The sequence below is a fragment of the Bubalus kerabau genome, chromosome 8, assembly GCF_029407905.1.
Source record: "Bubalus kerabau isolate K-KA32 ecotype Philippines breed swamp buffalo chromosome 8, PCC_UOA_SB_1v2, whole genome shotgun sequence".
Lineage (NCBI taxonomy): Eukaryota > Metazoa > Chordata > Mammalia > Artiodactyla > Bovidae > Bubalus > Bubalus kerabau.
The window spans coordinates 50167600-50182436 of record NC_073631.1 but is presented as its reverse complement, the minus strand read 5'-3'; the positions used below and the strand labels follow the sequence as shown (position 1 = coordinate 50182436).

At 42.7% G+C, this 14837-nt stretch overlaps 1 long non-coding RNA gene across 1 annotated transcript; it reads left to right on the top strand.

Moving 5' to 3' along the window:
- Positions 1-1582: 1582 nt before the first annotated feature.
- On the top strand, positions 1583-12759 carry LOC129658542 (uncharacterized). Its single transcript, XR_008717398.1, has 3 exons — positions 1583-2920; positions 9682-9864; positions 12047-12759. It is a non-coding gene; the product is annotated as an uncharacterized LOC129658542 (long non-coding RNA).
- Positions 12760-14837: the final 2078 nt, after the last annotated feature.

The following is a 14837-nucleotide window of genomic DNA, read 5'->3' as shown; positions in this document are numbered from 1 at the left end:
ACCAGGCTCCTCTGTCCATGGGATTCTCCAGGCAAGAATACTGGAGTGGGTTGCTATTTCCTTCTCCAGGGGATCTTCCAGACCCAGGGATTGAACCCTGGTCTCCCGCATTGCAGGCAGACTGCTTTAACCTCTGAGCCACCAGCGAATGGTTGCCATTTCCTACTCCAGGAGATCTTCCACACCCAGGGATTGAACCTGGGACTCCTGCATCTCAGGCAGATTGTTGACCATATGAGCTACCAGGGAAGCAGCATCTTATTCTAACATCACGACAGTTTCTGACCAATGGATGTGAAGTATTTTGAGTAAAGAGTGCCTTTGTCATTCCACAAAGGCAGTGCATAGGTTAGCAGCAGCCACAGCTATATGACACTTCTAGTAGGTAAAGAATAGAGAGGAAGGGAAATACACAGAATACAATAGATTAAAACTCTTCTGAGGCAGAGGTATCTTGTGAGCGGCCTTTACAGTAGGTCGTGGGGAGTGGGGGTGGACCTTTCAGAATAAGCCAGAGTTTGAGTGCTCAGTCATGAGCACAAGTCTCCATGGGTCTGCCCTCAAAAGTCACGCCTACTGGTGACTGGAAGAGAAGGGGCAAAAGCACAGAATTTATTTCTTTCCTCATTCTGACTGCTCCCCTTTCACACAAAGAAGAGCCCAAAGAAACAGTCAAAGCAGAGAGCTGTGTCTTGATGTTAACCCCATAGAAGCAAGTGATCAAGTGAGACTCTCTGCAGAAAAGGCCCAGCTGCTCCCTGGTATCCCTTTTTCTTTCTCCTGGTAACAGCTCCTACTTCCTGTTTGGGAAATAAAATCTGCCTCTTGTGCAAAGTCTCCAGAATCACCCAACAAAACACCCTGTCTTGTGCTGGCCAGAGGAGAGCTGACGTGATTCCAGCTAGGCCATTAGGGCCTCCCCAGTCCTCTCTGTAGTAAGTAATGTTATGTGTCAACTTGACTGGGCCCTGGGATGCCCAGATGTTTGGCCAGATATGATTCTGGGTGTCTCTGCAAGGGTCTTTTGGGGTGAGGTTAACATTTCAAACAGTTGGAGTAAAACAAATTGCTCTCATATGTAGGTGAAACTCCTCCTGAATAGAACAGAACAAAAAGACCGTCCATCCCCATGTAACAGAAAGTTTCCCAGTTTCATCTCCAACATCGCTCTTCCTGCCTAATAGCCCTTGAACTGAAACATTAGCTCTACCTGAGTCCTCAACTCCAACCTGCCAGCCACCCTGCAGATTGGTTTCCAGCCTCCATAATCATGTGAGTCAATTCCTTATTGTAAGTCAATCTCTCCTTGTTTCTAGATAGATAGATCCTATTGGTTCTGTTTTCCTCTCGAAAACTCTAATACTCTTTTCCCTGGATTTTGTTGCATATGTTCAGGCACTCAAAAACATAAATATACTTGGAGAGCATTCATTCCAGCAGCGTTAGGACTGTCAGGGACTGAGTTCCTGCTACCTAAACCCCTCCAGAGATATTCTCATTTTTATCTTTTTTGAAAACTGATTCTTGGTCTTGCTAACAATTTTTTTATCCAATCTGTATCTTTTTTAGTTCCACAAACATTTACCTACTATATGCAATGGTCAATGCCTACTATATACTCAAGGTACTCTCCTACTGAGGAAGCAGCAGAGAACAAGCTGGCCTCTGTGCTCATGGAACTTATTTTCTGATAAACCTTTTTCTTCTTAAGTAGGTGAACTCTTATTAAAGAATTGGTTTCTGTTGCTTGCCACCAAAGAATCTTAAGTGATACTAACTTTCACCCTCCAGAGAATGCTAGCTCCATCCCTTCTCTGGGTCACCTTGGATAAGCCAGATAGTAGTCCTCCAGAAGTCAGAGGAAAAGATCTCAGCTCTGTGCAGTTCTTGAAAGACACTTCTCTGTTATCACCCCAACGAAAAACCTGAGAACCAACCAGTGGACTTGTCTAAGGTACTCATTTTAGGATAGTAAATGGCTTGGCTGGAACACTACATCAGAGCAACTTCTCAACCAGATGCCCTCCATCGAAACCATCTTCTCTCCAGCTCAAGGCCTGAGCATACACCACAATGAGCATTACATTGCTTGTGCCTCATTAGCACTTGTTTCAGGTTTAATCTTCTTTGCCAGAAGGCTTTTTAATGCCCTCCCCCAAGGCCCACAGGATTTATTCTGGGATTAAACAGGAGACAAGATGAGAGAAGCTGATCGAAGTGGCCAGACATAGCTTTCTCCTCAGGTAGTAACAGGCAGTTATTAAACGCAACTGCAACTCTATCGTGCAATGAGTAAACATGCTGTTTGCTTCACTGTCGGGGGGTACTCTGTGACTACGGCTGGGAATTGTCACAGTTGAGTTTAGCACTTCCTGCAAACTTTGGGGCCAGCTTGCATAATGCAATGGCTAAAGAACATGATTCCAATCAAACAGAACATGTTCGCAGCTTGAAAAAGGACTCGGTCACATAACAACTCATACATAAACCATGAGGCTGCGGAACCAAATGAAATAATAGTCACCAAGGGTTCCTGCACACCTGCCCCAGTCAGTCAGAGCCTGCACTCACTGAGTATTGCCAGCACACGGCAACCAGCCCTGCCCTGAAATCAAATGGCAAAAATAAACATACGTACTGACCCAGTTAAATCAAGAAACACGAGTGCACCTTTAAGCAGGCAGCAATTCAGGTGGCCTCTCCAGGCCAGGCCTCCTCGGGGATTTAGCTCTGTGTTCTAAGAGAATTAACTGTTGTAGATCCAGTGGCTTGAAAGCTGAGATTGAGTTAGGTGTGAATTCCACCCTCACTGATGAGCTTTCACCGCACATGCATCTGTGATTCTCTGAACAGAACACACCAAACTTGGAGCCCCTGACTCCTTCTAAAAAGATAATTCACTGCTCGGGCTGGCAAAGAGGTAAGAATTACAAAAGAAAGATTTGGGCTTCCATACCAGAAAACACACGAAAACAGGATCATGGGTCTAATTGGAAAGGCTGTCCCAGAAAAAGAAAAGAACTCTCACGCCAGGTGTAAAACTAAGCCATCAGTACAGCTGATACTGTGATATGCTGCCAGAAAAAAGGATGTAGGTGAACCAAAAGAAAAGAAGTTCCCTCCAACCCCTCCGCCCTCTTGCCCTCAGCAGTCCTCTGGCCTTGGAAAACTGCTTCTCCTCCTTGTGCCTCTCTTCCCTTCTTTAAAATTGGTCTACAACACTTCTTTTCTTTTTAAACTCTCCAAAATGGTGGAAAGTTTAATTGGAGGCTGTTCTTTGTTTCTGGTTGTGAAATTCTAGAGCAGTAATACCCTCAGTACTTCAATCACCTGGGGAGTTTGTAAGAATTACAAGTACCTGGGATTACAATACCAGAGATTCTTGAGTGCTGGGTCCAAGGCACAGGTAGATTTTATTTTATTGCGGTGGCTTCTCTTGTTGCAGAGTATGGCCTCTAGGCATGTGGGCTCCATAATTGCAGCACGTGGGTTCAGTAGTTGTGGCCCGCAGGCTGCAGAGTGCAGGCTCAGTACTTGCCCCATGGCATGTGAGATCTTTCTGGACCAGGGATCAAACCTGTGTCCTCTGCACTGCAGGGCAGATTCTTAACCATTGGACCACCAGGGTAGCCTAGCACAGGTAGATTTTAAAAGCCTCCCCACTAGGTGATTGCAGTGTACAGTCAGGGTTGAGAACCATGAGCTGTGACAGGGAGCAGAGCTGCTCTACTGCATCCCTAGGAGATGGAGGGAGATGGAAAACACGTGGGTGCTCCCTCCTCCTCCACATCTGCAAAGGATTTCCTTTCATGGGGTTGGACAGACTGTTTCATTCCCAGATTTTCTCTCACCAACTTCTCCCACCCCTCTGCCAGCATTGTTCAGCAAAGAAATAAGCTAAATTCCTTCAAAAGGTGACTGGTAACTCTTCATGGTTTTTAACTGGAGCAACCTCCTAAGTTACATTTAAGGGTATTATGGCCTTTACCTCCAAGAAGTTTATCTTTCAGGGATTATTTAGCACTGGAACATTTGAAGAAATGTCAGCTCACTCCAGTATTCTTGCCTGGAGAACCCTATGGACAGAGGAGCCTGTTGGGCTACAGTCCATGGGATTGCAAAGAGTCAGACACGACTGAAGTGACTTAGCACAGCACAGGGGCATTTGTAACCAACCAGAGGGCCCTACAATCCTTAGTCTGTGCTACTGTGTTCACAACAGGCTGCTGCCTTCACACCTGGCTGGGGATATCGCAGCCTCTGCTGAGCCATGGGTCCTTAGTAAGGGGTGTGTGGGGGCATGCATGCTCAGTCGATTTATTCATGTCCAACTCTTTGTGACACTAAGGACTGTAGCCTGATAGGCTCTTCTTTCCATGGGTTTCTCCAGGCAAGAATGCTGAAGTGGGTTGCTGTGCTCTTCTGGAAGATCTTCTGACCCAGGGATCAAACCCAATTCTCTGGCATTGCAGGCAGATTCTTTACACATTGAGCACCTGGGAAGCACCAGCTCCCCCTCCCCCATCCACCTGTGTGTGTTCTAGTTATTTAGTCATGTCCAACTTTTGTGATCCCATGGACTATAGCCCACCAGACTCCTCTGTCCATGGAATTCTCCAGGCAAGAATACTACAAAATGCAAACAATTCAGTGTAAAGGATCCACAGTAAGTCCCTTCAGTCAGTTCAGTTCAGTTCAGTCGCTCTGTCCTGTCCGACTCTTTGCGACCCCATGAATCGCAGCACACCAGGCCTCCCTGTCCATCACAAACTCCCAGAGTTCACTCAGACTCACGTCCATTGAGTCAGTGATGCCATCCAGCCATCTCATTCTCTGTCGTCCCCTTCTCCTCCTGCCCTCAATCCCTCCCAGCATCAGAGTCTTTTCCAATGAGTCAACTCTTCACATGAGGTGGCCGAAGTACTGGAGTTTCAGCTTCAGCATCATTCCCTTCAAAGAAATCCCAGGACTGATCTCCTTCAGAATGGACTGGTTGGATCTCCTTGCAGTCCAAGGGACTCTCAAGAGTCTTCTCCAACACCACAATACCCCAGCATGCACTGGTCAGCCCCATTTTCCTGTCTGCTCTACATATCATCAGTTATGACCAGACCAGAACAAGTCCTGGAGGACCCATGGTTCATTCTGTATCCTCCATCAGCATGTAGGTCAGTTCTTTGCCCTTGAAAGCACCCTGTTTGCTCCTGCTCTGTTGAATCAAACATTTGGAAGGAGCTGGAAGCCTTGAAAGATGCAGCAAGGTCATAGAGTGTAGTGATTAAGAGCTGGGGAATCAAACAGGTCTGGGGTTAAAGCCTGTCTCCATCACTTACTAGCTATGCACCTCGAATAACAGACCAAACCTCTCTGAGCATCAGTTTATTCAACTGTCAAATTAGTTTAATTATAAAGTCTGTATCATAGGATTGGTACAAGGATCAAATAAGATGTACCTGCATCCTGGGACTACCCCAAATGTTAGCCACCATTACCACTGTTCTTGGTAATAATGTCAGAGTGAGGGGTGCATGGTAGACAAGTGGCATCTCCAAGAATCAATGTGAACTGTGGAGCAAACAGGACTTGGGTGAGAAAACCTGAGTTTAGACCCATTCCCTTTCTCTATGATTTTAGACAAATCACATCATCTCTTTAAGCTTCTGTTTCAGTTGCAAAATTGTGATCATAATAATAATATTAATAATGACCACAGGGTGATTGGAAGTTTACTAAATGCCACAACACATATGTGCTTTGCAAACCACAAGTAACCACATAATATTAGTAATTATTATCCACATGCAGTTCTTAACATTTTCTGGGTCTAGTCCTGATGATTGACAAAAGGAATAAATGGATTTTCTAAAATTAGAAATGAGAGAAAATGAGGTTCAACTCTCATGTCTTAAGAAAGTCCAGGCCAAAACGTGAGTCCTAAAGAGAGTAAGGAGTGTGATTAAAAGGAGCTTCTGTGCTGGGCTAATTTCACTTCTGAATGAGCCCTTCCTTTAATTCTGCAAGTGCCCACTGTTTACTTACCGTACTATCTCATGATGCCTCGTGAGACCTCCTAACATTAGTTGTTAAAGTTATTGATTTTCGTAAGAGATCACCTTCACAAAAGATGACCTCATATCATGCAGCAAAAACAAAAAGGGCAGAAAACATCACAGTGTATGTTTCTTCTCTTGAGGAGCCTTTTCCTGGCTCTCAGTTTTTTTAATGTTTAACTTTCTTTTTTTAATACTGTGTTTTGGTTGACACTTTTTTTTTTTTTAATGAGTTCCCCCATCTCTGCTGACTATACTGCTGCTAAGTCACTTCAGTCGTGTCTGACTCTGTGCAACCCATATAACCTACACTATTTTCCACTTCCCTGGTGGCTTAGCTGGTTAAGAATCTACCTGCAATGCAGGAGACGTGGGTTCAATCCCTGGGTTGAAAAGATCCCTTGGAGAAGGGAACAGCTATCCATGCCAGAATTCTGGCCTGGAGAATTTTATGGACTGTATAGTCCATGGGGTCGCAAAGAGTTGGACACTACTGTGCAACTTTCACTTTCACCTTCACCATAAATAAACATTTCTAATTTGAAAGTTAAAGACAGGGAGCAGCTATGCCAGCAACAGAAGGGGAATTCAAGATCCAAATGTATCTTGCCACCTGTAACAGGTCCTGACGGCTGCTATCAAAGCAGTCTGGTCTTTTAGGAACAATCAGAATTCAGCTAAAGGAAAAAATTCCAGTAGTAGAATGCTAGGCTCTTGAGGGCCCAAGAGGTATTACAGGAACAGCAGAAGGTAATACTGGGGTCAGTCGTATGAGGTCTTTAAATGACTTCCTACCCCTTGCCCATTGCCCACTAGAGAGAAATTGGGGTCAAATGGATCTGTGGACATTGGACTATGCAAACTGGGAGGGGGAGGCTGAAGGGGAAGTTGTGAAGAGCATTCAGGAGTGCCACTCCTCCAGAATTTTTTGCATGTTTGTAGAGGCCTTGGGGTTAATTCCCAGGGAAGAGAGGCAACCTTGCAATTAGGAATGTTCTCCGTCCTCATAAAGGTTCTGAGAAGGAGTGTCTCAGGGTTGGAGCATGTATAAAATATGTATTAATGATAAGAAGAGCCCTTTTTGAGAGCTTCCAGCCCCAAGTAACTTTGTTTTACCCACAAATTAGAAAAGAAATTAAGAACAAGCAAGGAAAATTTTAAGTTGCTCAAACCTACAAACTTAAAACCTCTGCTTCCTCAATACTACATTTCACCAGCAAAAGAGCAGTGTGTATTAATTTTAATCAGTGCCAAGTATTCAAACACAAGAACCTATGGAGGTGTTATGAAAGACACTGCACTTTGTTGTATAAGACAGGCAAACCAGAAAATGGATATTCTTAAATAAACAGAAAGCAAAGGAGAGCCTGAATTCAAACGATATCCATCAGTTACCAAGAGGTCTGGCTGACCTAGAAACCAGGTTTGAGGGGTTCTAGATATGGAAAGGAATGACTAGGTGGACAGGTGACCAGGGTAGCAAGTCATTTCCACATCCCTAAAGTGAATTGGAAATCTGCCATTGGTCCCCATGCCCAACTCTTGCCACACTGATGAAAGGTGCCTTCATCCTGCTGGGGCCATCTCTGCCCCCAACCAAAGTAAATATTGAACAAATATTTGAAGAGTATCATTTAAAGGAGGTGGCAAATTATTCACTTGCTTGAAGCACTCATCATTATTTGGAATGCCTCTTTAAACTCTACAGCTTTTTAAACCAAGAGCACAGAGGAGAGGTGGTATAGCACCAGGATTGTTTATGTTGGAAAGGGGGTAAAAATTATGTTTACTTCTTCACCCCTCACACAAGTGCCCAGTACCCTTTGGCTGCCCATGGTCAGGAAAGGCTGACGTGGCACAAGGAGGAAAAAATGCAAAATGAAGCTAGGCCTGTTCTTGAACCCAGTACTGTCTCAATTATGCTTGATGCCATGAGGCAGGACCAAGGGGAATATGCTTTTTTTTTTTTTTTTTAGGACTTCTTAGGTGCCAAAGATTCTGCTCATTGCATTAGCTCTTTTGAATTCTCACAACAACTCTTGGAAGAAGTTATCACTATTTCCATATTCCATGTGAGGCTCAAGGAAAGTTAAGGAATTTATCCAAATTCACACAGGATTCAAACCTAGGTCTGACAAGCTCCTGCTCATACGAGACAGTCTTATTTACCTTTTAGACCCTGTTTGTGTCATTCTGGCCTGGGCCCTTGGCCACCAGTTCTGGGTCAGTTGCCTCCACATCACAAGAACTTACACCACCTGGGCTCAACCAAAGTCCTGCCTAGAGTGTCAGGGTCTGCCCTGTGCTACTGTTGGGCATCTGGGCCAGGAAGCCACATGGCCTGAGGTTTTGGCTTCTCCCATCACTTCTGGACTTAGCTAAAAATGCAGGCTGATTTCCTGGAAATCTGGTTTCCCTGACTGCCACCAAAGGAGGCCAGAGAAGCAACCCGAAAGTGGTGCCCAGGGAAAGTTACCTTCCCATTGGAGAGACCCAAGCTGACAATTTTCCTCTACCTCCTCTCTTCCAAGGACTGCTCCAGGCACAGTCTCTCTGAACATCCTCCCTAAAGACTTCTCATGTAGCTAAACAGACACACCTATGAACTCACAGGCCCTGAGTCTTTAGAGCTGTTTGTGAAAACATCCCTGGCATCACTTCCCATTCTTCCCTGACTCCCTTCACTTTTCCCTCACCATCACTGCTCTGAGATGGCACTTTCTAAGTAAAGCACCAGCTTCGGGCTGTATCCTAGGGAACCCAGGCTTTCTGGTTTTGTTTTCACTTAGCTATGTGTTTATTTCATTGTTCTTAATAATGTGATCAGTAGCTACAAGCCTACCATTCAAAACAAATGCTAGAACCTTGACATAACCTTCATCTAACCATGTGGCTTCCCATCCCATTCCCCATCTTTCCCTATACAACTATAACCATGATCCAGAATTCCTTCACTTTTTAAAATATATAGTTTTATTCATCTATATATTTTTATATAAAGTATATTCATTTTCTCAACTCTATAAAAAGTATGTCATATTGTATACATTTTGAGCATTTGCTTTATTCACTAAATGTTTTGTTTCATTGCTAGCATTTATCCCCGCTGTTGAGAACTAGTGTAGTTCATGTGTTTTTATTGCCATGAAATATTCAGTTGTGTAAATATATCATAGTTCATCTATTCGTTGTCTTATTGATGGGCATTTGAGTTGTTTACAGGTTTTCACATTGTGATCAGTGCAACTATGAACATTCTTTCATACCTCTCCTGCTGTATATCTGCTTGAGTTTCCCTTGGGTCCATCCCACAGAGTGAATTAATTGTTGGGTCATATGTATATGAATATTCAACTTTACAAGATAATGCCAAAGTGTTTTCCAAATTAGTTACACAAATTTGTTACCTTCTATCACACCAAGAGTGTTCTCTGAAATTCACTTTTTATAGTCCCCCTTGTTCTGATAACTGCCAAAAATAAGAATTGCTGGTTGACAAGGAAATATTTCATATCTCCTCTGAGTATTTGCATTTTTAAAGAGAATGCTTGGAGAGGCAGTGTTTTAATCCAAAGCAATGGATTTCTCTGACTAAATATTTCAGGGCCTCTATCTCTATATGCTATATCAGATTTACTCATTCAGTGCTTCCCTGGAATGCTTGAATTCTACGGCTGTGTGAGGCCTGAAGACCAACTAGTGGGACCTGCCTTCAAACATCTTAATGTCTGCTGTGTGAGAAAAATAAGTAGGCTAATTATGTTGGACTTGGATGCCATCTTGGTCTTCCTATCTCTTCATCACGTTTTCCCAGGTAAGTAAGGTATTTCTGATTGACATTTCAGTCTTAATTACCAGACCACTAAGGAAGTCCCTTGAAAATATATTTCTGTTTACTATTTTTTTCTTTCAGCTTATCTTTCCTTTTAGAATGTAAACTCTCTGAGGACAAGAATATATTATTCTGCTTTATATGACTAAAATTTACCAAAGTACCTCGTCCATACAGGTAATCAATAAATATTGGAAGGAACAGGTCTGTCTTCATGCCTCTCTTTCTTCTCAAATGATTGGCAAGCATCGAAATTAAATATGCTAAGAAAATTCAGTCTTCCCTAAACTAAATTGTGAAAGAATCCAAGTTTGTTTTATTTCTGCTTTCCCATTTTCCTTTTCTTCAACACTGAGCAGCTTCTCCCCATACTTCCCAGGCATTCAGAATCCCTTTTGCATCTTCTTGGAAGCCAGGAACTTTTTCCTTTAGTTAAGACTATCCTCCTGGGATGGTGCCCCAGATTCCAAGATTATTCCTTATTGCCTACATTCCAATTACAACTCCCACATTTCTCACTGCCAGGAGGAAAAATAATCAGATAATTTTCTGTTGAAGTATTATGCTGTAACAGACCACTTAATGTAGTAATTCTCCAAGGTTGGGTGGTTAAGGTTGTCCTCGTTCTCTTAGGATTATACCTTGATAACAAAATCAAAGTCGATAAACTCCTAGGCTTCTCATCATTTGGTCATGCCAGGAAAAGAAAAAAAAGAAGAAGACAAACAAGAAACCAGAAGAGTTTATCTAAAAACAAACAGAAACCTTGTTTTTACAGCAAGGAAAATAACAATAATCAAAGAAATTGTTTCAGAAAGCAAAGACCAATTTATCTAGCTTGTGAGAAAATTAGAAGTGATACTTGCTTTAAAAAAAAAACTGGGGAGCATAAAATATACAAACTGATGAAGCATAAAGAATGATCACAAGGAGGTTCTCCAAAAGAATCCTTTAAATGGCCAACTCTTATCTTTACAGTTAACTTTTTAGGAAACAAGCTACTGGATAAAACACTTTCTTTTGCCTCCTAGAGAAATTATAAACAAACTTACATTGCCATCATTCCATCAGCATCAGATTTTTCAAGATCAGCTCCTACTCAGGTCTTTATTTTCCCTTTTGTATCACTTAAGAAGATTGGTTTTTGTTGTTAAGAGGACAGACTTCCTGGGCATGTCTTGGTCAACACTGACAGTAGTCATTCGGGTGATCTGTTCTCTCTTAATAAATGCCACAGTGTCACTCAGAAGATCATGGTGGTCCTGATACAAAATCGACAGGGCCAGAATCAGGAGGAAAGTGCTTCCATGCATTTCTTTGGGTTTTTTATGTTAGGTACAGGAAGTTCAGATGCTGAGGCAAACCTGTCCAGCTTGCTAAAGAAAAAGCACTTCATCTGCTCACTTTACTGTCCCATATCTATCACACACTGTTCTCTCCCTGGCAGAAAGGCTGTTCTCTGCACTTGCAAATAGAATAAACAAACTATCCATAGAGAACTAGTAGACATTTTGATTTTTATTTTCCACCTGATTTCAAGAGAGTAAAATATTTAGGTTGGTCCAAAATTAATTGCAGTTTCAGACCGTGAATTTTAAATTGCTATATCTAGGCTCAAACATATCTTTATTAATCAAAATAGGAGCCATTACAATCAACACATTTTTGCCAATGAGAAATAAGTTAATTTATTCCTGTAGCATAAAAATCCATGCTTCAGGAACTTGATGAACTCTTGGAAAGCACTTCCTGCCTTCTGCTGGTTGTGGAAGCGTTTTCCCTGCAAAATGTTGTCGAGATGCTTAAAGAAGTGGTCAGGTGAATATGGCAGATAAGGCAAAACTCTGTAGCCCAATTCATTCTACTTTTGAAATGTTGGTTGTGCGACATGCGGTTGGGCATTGTTATGGAGAAGAATTGGACCCATTCTATTGACCAATTACAGTTTTTGGTGCATCTCATCAATTTGCTGAGCATACTTCTCAGATTTAATGGTTTCGCCAGGATTCAGAAAGCTGTGGTGGATCAGAAGGGCAGCAGACCACCAAACAGTGACCATGACCTTTTTCTAGTACAAGATTAACTTTGGGAAGTGTTTTGGAGCTTCTCAGTCCACTGAACTGGTCATCATCAGTTGTCATATACAATCCACTTTTCATTGCAGGTCACAATCCAATTGAGAAATGATTCTTTGTTGTCGCGTAGAATAAGAGAAGACAACACTTCAAAACAATGAATTTTTTTATTCTGGGGTCAGCTCATGAGGCACCCATTTATTGAGCTTTTTCACCTTTGCAATTTGCTTCAAACGCCAAATGACTGTAGAATGGTCAACATTGAGTTCTTTGGCAACTTCTTGTGGAGTTTTAAGAGGATCAGCTTTGATGATGCTCTCAATTGGTCATTGTCAGCTTCCAATGGCCAGCCACTGTGTCAAGGCTCTCATCTCCTTTGCAAAACTCCTTGAACCACCACTGCACTGTATGTTTTTTAGCAGTTATTTGGCCAAAAGCATTGGTGATGTTGCGAATTGTCTCTGCTGCTTTACGACCCATTTTGAACTTGAATAAAAAAATCACTTGAATTTGATTTTTGTCTAACATCATTTCTATAGTCTAAAATAAATACAAAATGAACAGCAAGTGATGTCATCAGGAAAAAAAAAAGCAAGAAATGTGCCTTAAAATGATGTATAACGTAACCACATTTAAGAATTATTCCAATACCAAATGGCAAAGTTCAACAATGCAAAACCGCAATTGCTTTTGCACTAACCTAAAAAAGCAAAATGCCTGTTTGGGGAGGCCTTACAAATAGCTGTGAAAAGAAGAGAAGTGAAAAGCAAAGGAGAAAAGGAAAGACATAAGCATCTAAATGCAGAGTTCCAAAGAATAGCAAGAAGAGATAAGAAAGCCTTCCTCAGTGATCAATGCAAAAAAATAGAGGAAAACAACAGAAGGGGAAAGACTAGAGATCTCTTCAAGAAAATTAGAGATACCAAGGGAATATTTCATGCAAAGATGGGCTCGATAAAGGACAGAAATGGTATGGACCTAACAGAAGCAGAAGATATTAAGAAGAGGTGTCAAGAATACACAGAAGAACTGTACAAAAAAGATCTTCACGACCAAGATAATCACTATGGTATGCTCACTCACCTAGAGCCAGACATCCTAGAATGTGAAGTCAAGTGGGCCTTAGAAAGCATCACTATGAACAAAGCTAGTGGAGGTGATGGAATTCCAGTTGAGCTATTTCAAATCCTGAAAGATGATGCTGTGGAAGTGCTGCACTCAATATGCCAGCAAATTTAGAAAACCCAGCAGTGGCCACAGGACTGGAAAAGGTCAGTTTTCATTCCAATCCCAAAGAAAGGCAATGCTAAAGAATGCTCAAACTACCACACAATTGCACTCATCTGGCACCCCACTCCACTACTCTTGCCTGGAAAACCCCATGGACGGAGGAGCCTGGTAGGCTGCAGTCCATGGGGTCGCTGAGTCAGACACGACTGAGTGACTTCACTTTCACTTTTCACTTTCATGCACTGGAGAAGGAAATGGCAACCCACTCCATTGTTCTTGCCTGGAGACTCCCAGGGACATGGGAGCCTGGTGGGCTGACGTCTATGGGGTCGAACAGAGTTAGACACAACTGAAGCAACTTAGCAGCAGCAGCAGCACACACTAGTAAGGAGAAGGTGATGGCACCCCACTCCAGTACTCTTGCCTGGAAAATCCCATGGACGGAGGAGCCTGGTAGGCTGCAGTCCATGGGGTCGCGAAGAGTTGTAGGACTGAGCGACTTCACTTTCACTTTTCACTTTCATGCACTGGAGAAGGAAATGGCAACCCACTCCAGTGTTCTTGCCTGGAGAATCCCAGGGATGGGGAGCCTGTTGGGCTGCCGTCTATGGAGTCACACAGAGTCGGACACAACCGAAGCGACTTAGCAGCAGCACACGCTAGTAAAGTAATGCTCAAAATTCTCCAAGCCAGGCTTCAGCAATACGTGAACCGTGAACTTACAGATATTCAAGCTGGTTTTAGAAAAGGCAGAGGAAGCAGAGATCAAATTGCCAACATCCACTGGATCATGGAAAAAGCAAGAGAGTTCCAGAGAAACATCTATTTCTGCTTTATTGACTATGCCAAAGCCTTTGACTGTGTGGATCAAAATAAGCTGTGGAAAATTCTGAAAGAGATGGGAATACCAGACCACCTGACCTGTCTCTTGAGAAACCTATATGCAGGTCAGAAAACAACAGTTAGAACTGGACATGGAACAATAGACTAGGAAAAGGAGTACGTCAAGGCTGTATATTGTCACCCTGCTTATTTAACTTCTATGCAGAGTACATCATGAGAAACGCTGGGCTGGAAGAAGCACAAGCTGGAATCAAGATTGCTAGGAGAAATATCAATAAGCTCAGATATGCAGATGACACCACCCTTATGGCAGAAAGTGAAGAAGAACTAAAAAGCCTCTTGATGAAAGTGAAAGAGGAGGGTAAAAAAGTTGGCTTAAAGCTCAACATTCAGAAAACGAAGATCATGGCATCTGGTCCCATCACTTCATGGGAAGTAGATGGGGAAACAATGGAAACAGTGTCAGACTTTATTTTTGGGGGCTCCATAAATCACTGCAGATGGTGACTGCAGCCATGAAATTAAAAGACGCTTACTCCTTGGAAGAAAAGTTATGACCAACCTAGATAGCATATTCAAAAGCAGAGACATTACTTTCCCAACAAAGGTCCATCTAGTCAAGGCTATGGTTTTTCCAGTGATCATGTATGGATGTGAGAGTTGGCCTGTGAAGAAAGCTGAGCACTGAAGAATTGATGCTTTTGAACTGTGGTGTTGGAGAAGACTCTTGAGAGTCCCTTGGACTGCAAGGAGATCCAACCAGTCCATTCTGAAGGAGATCAGCCCTGGGATTTCTTTGGAGGGAAT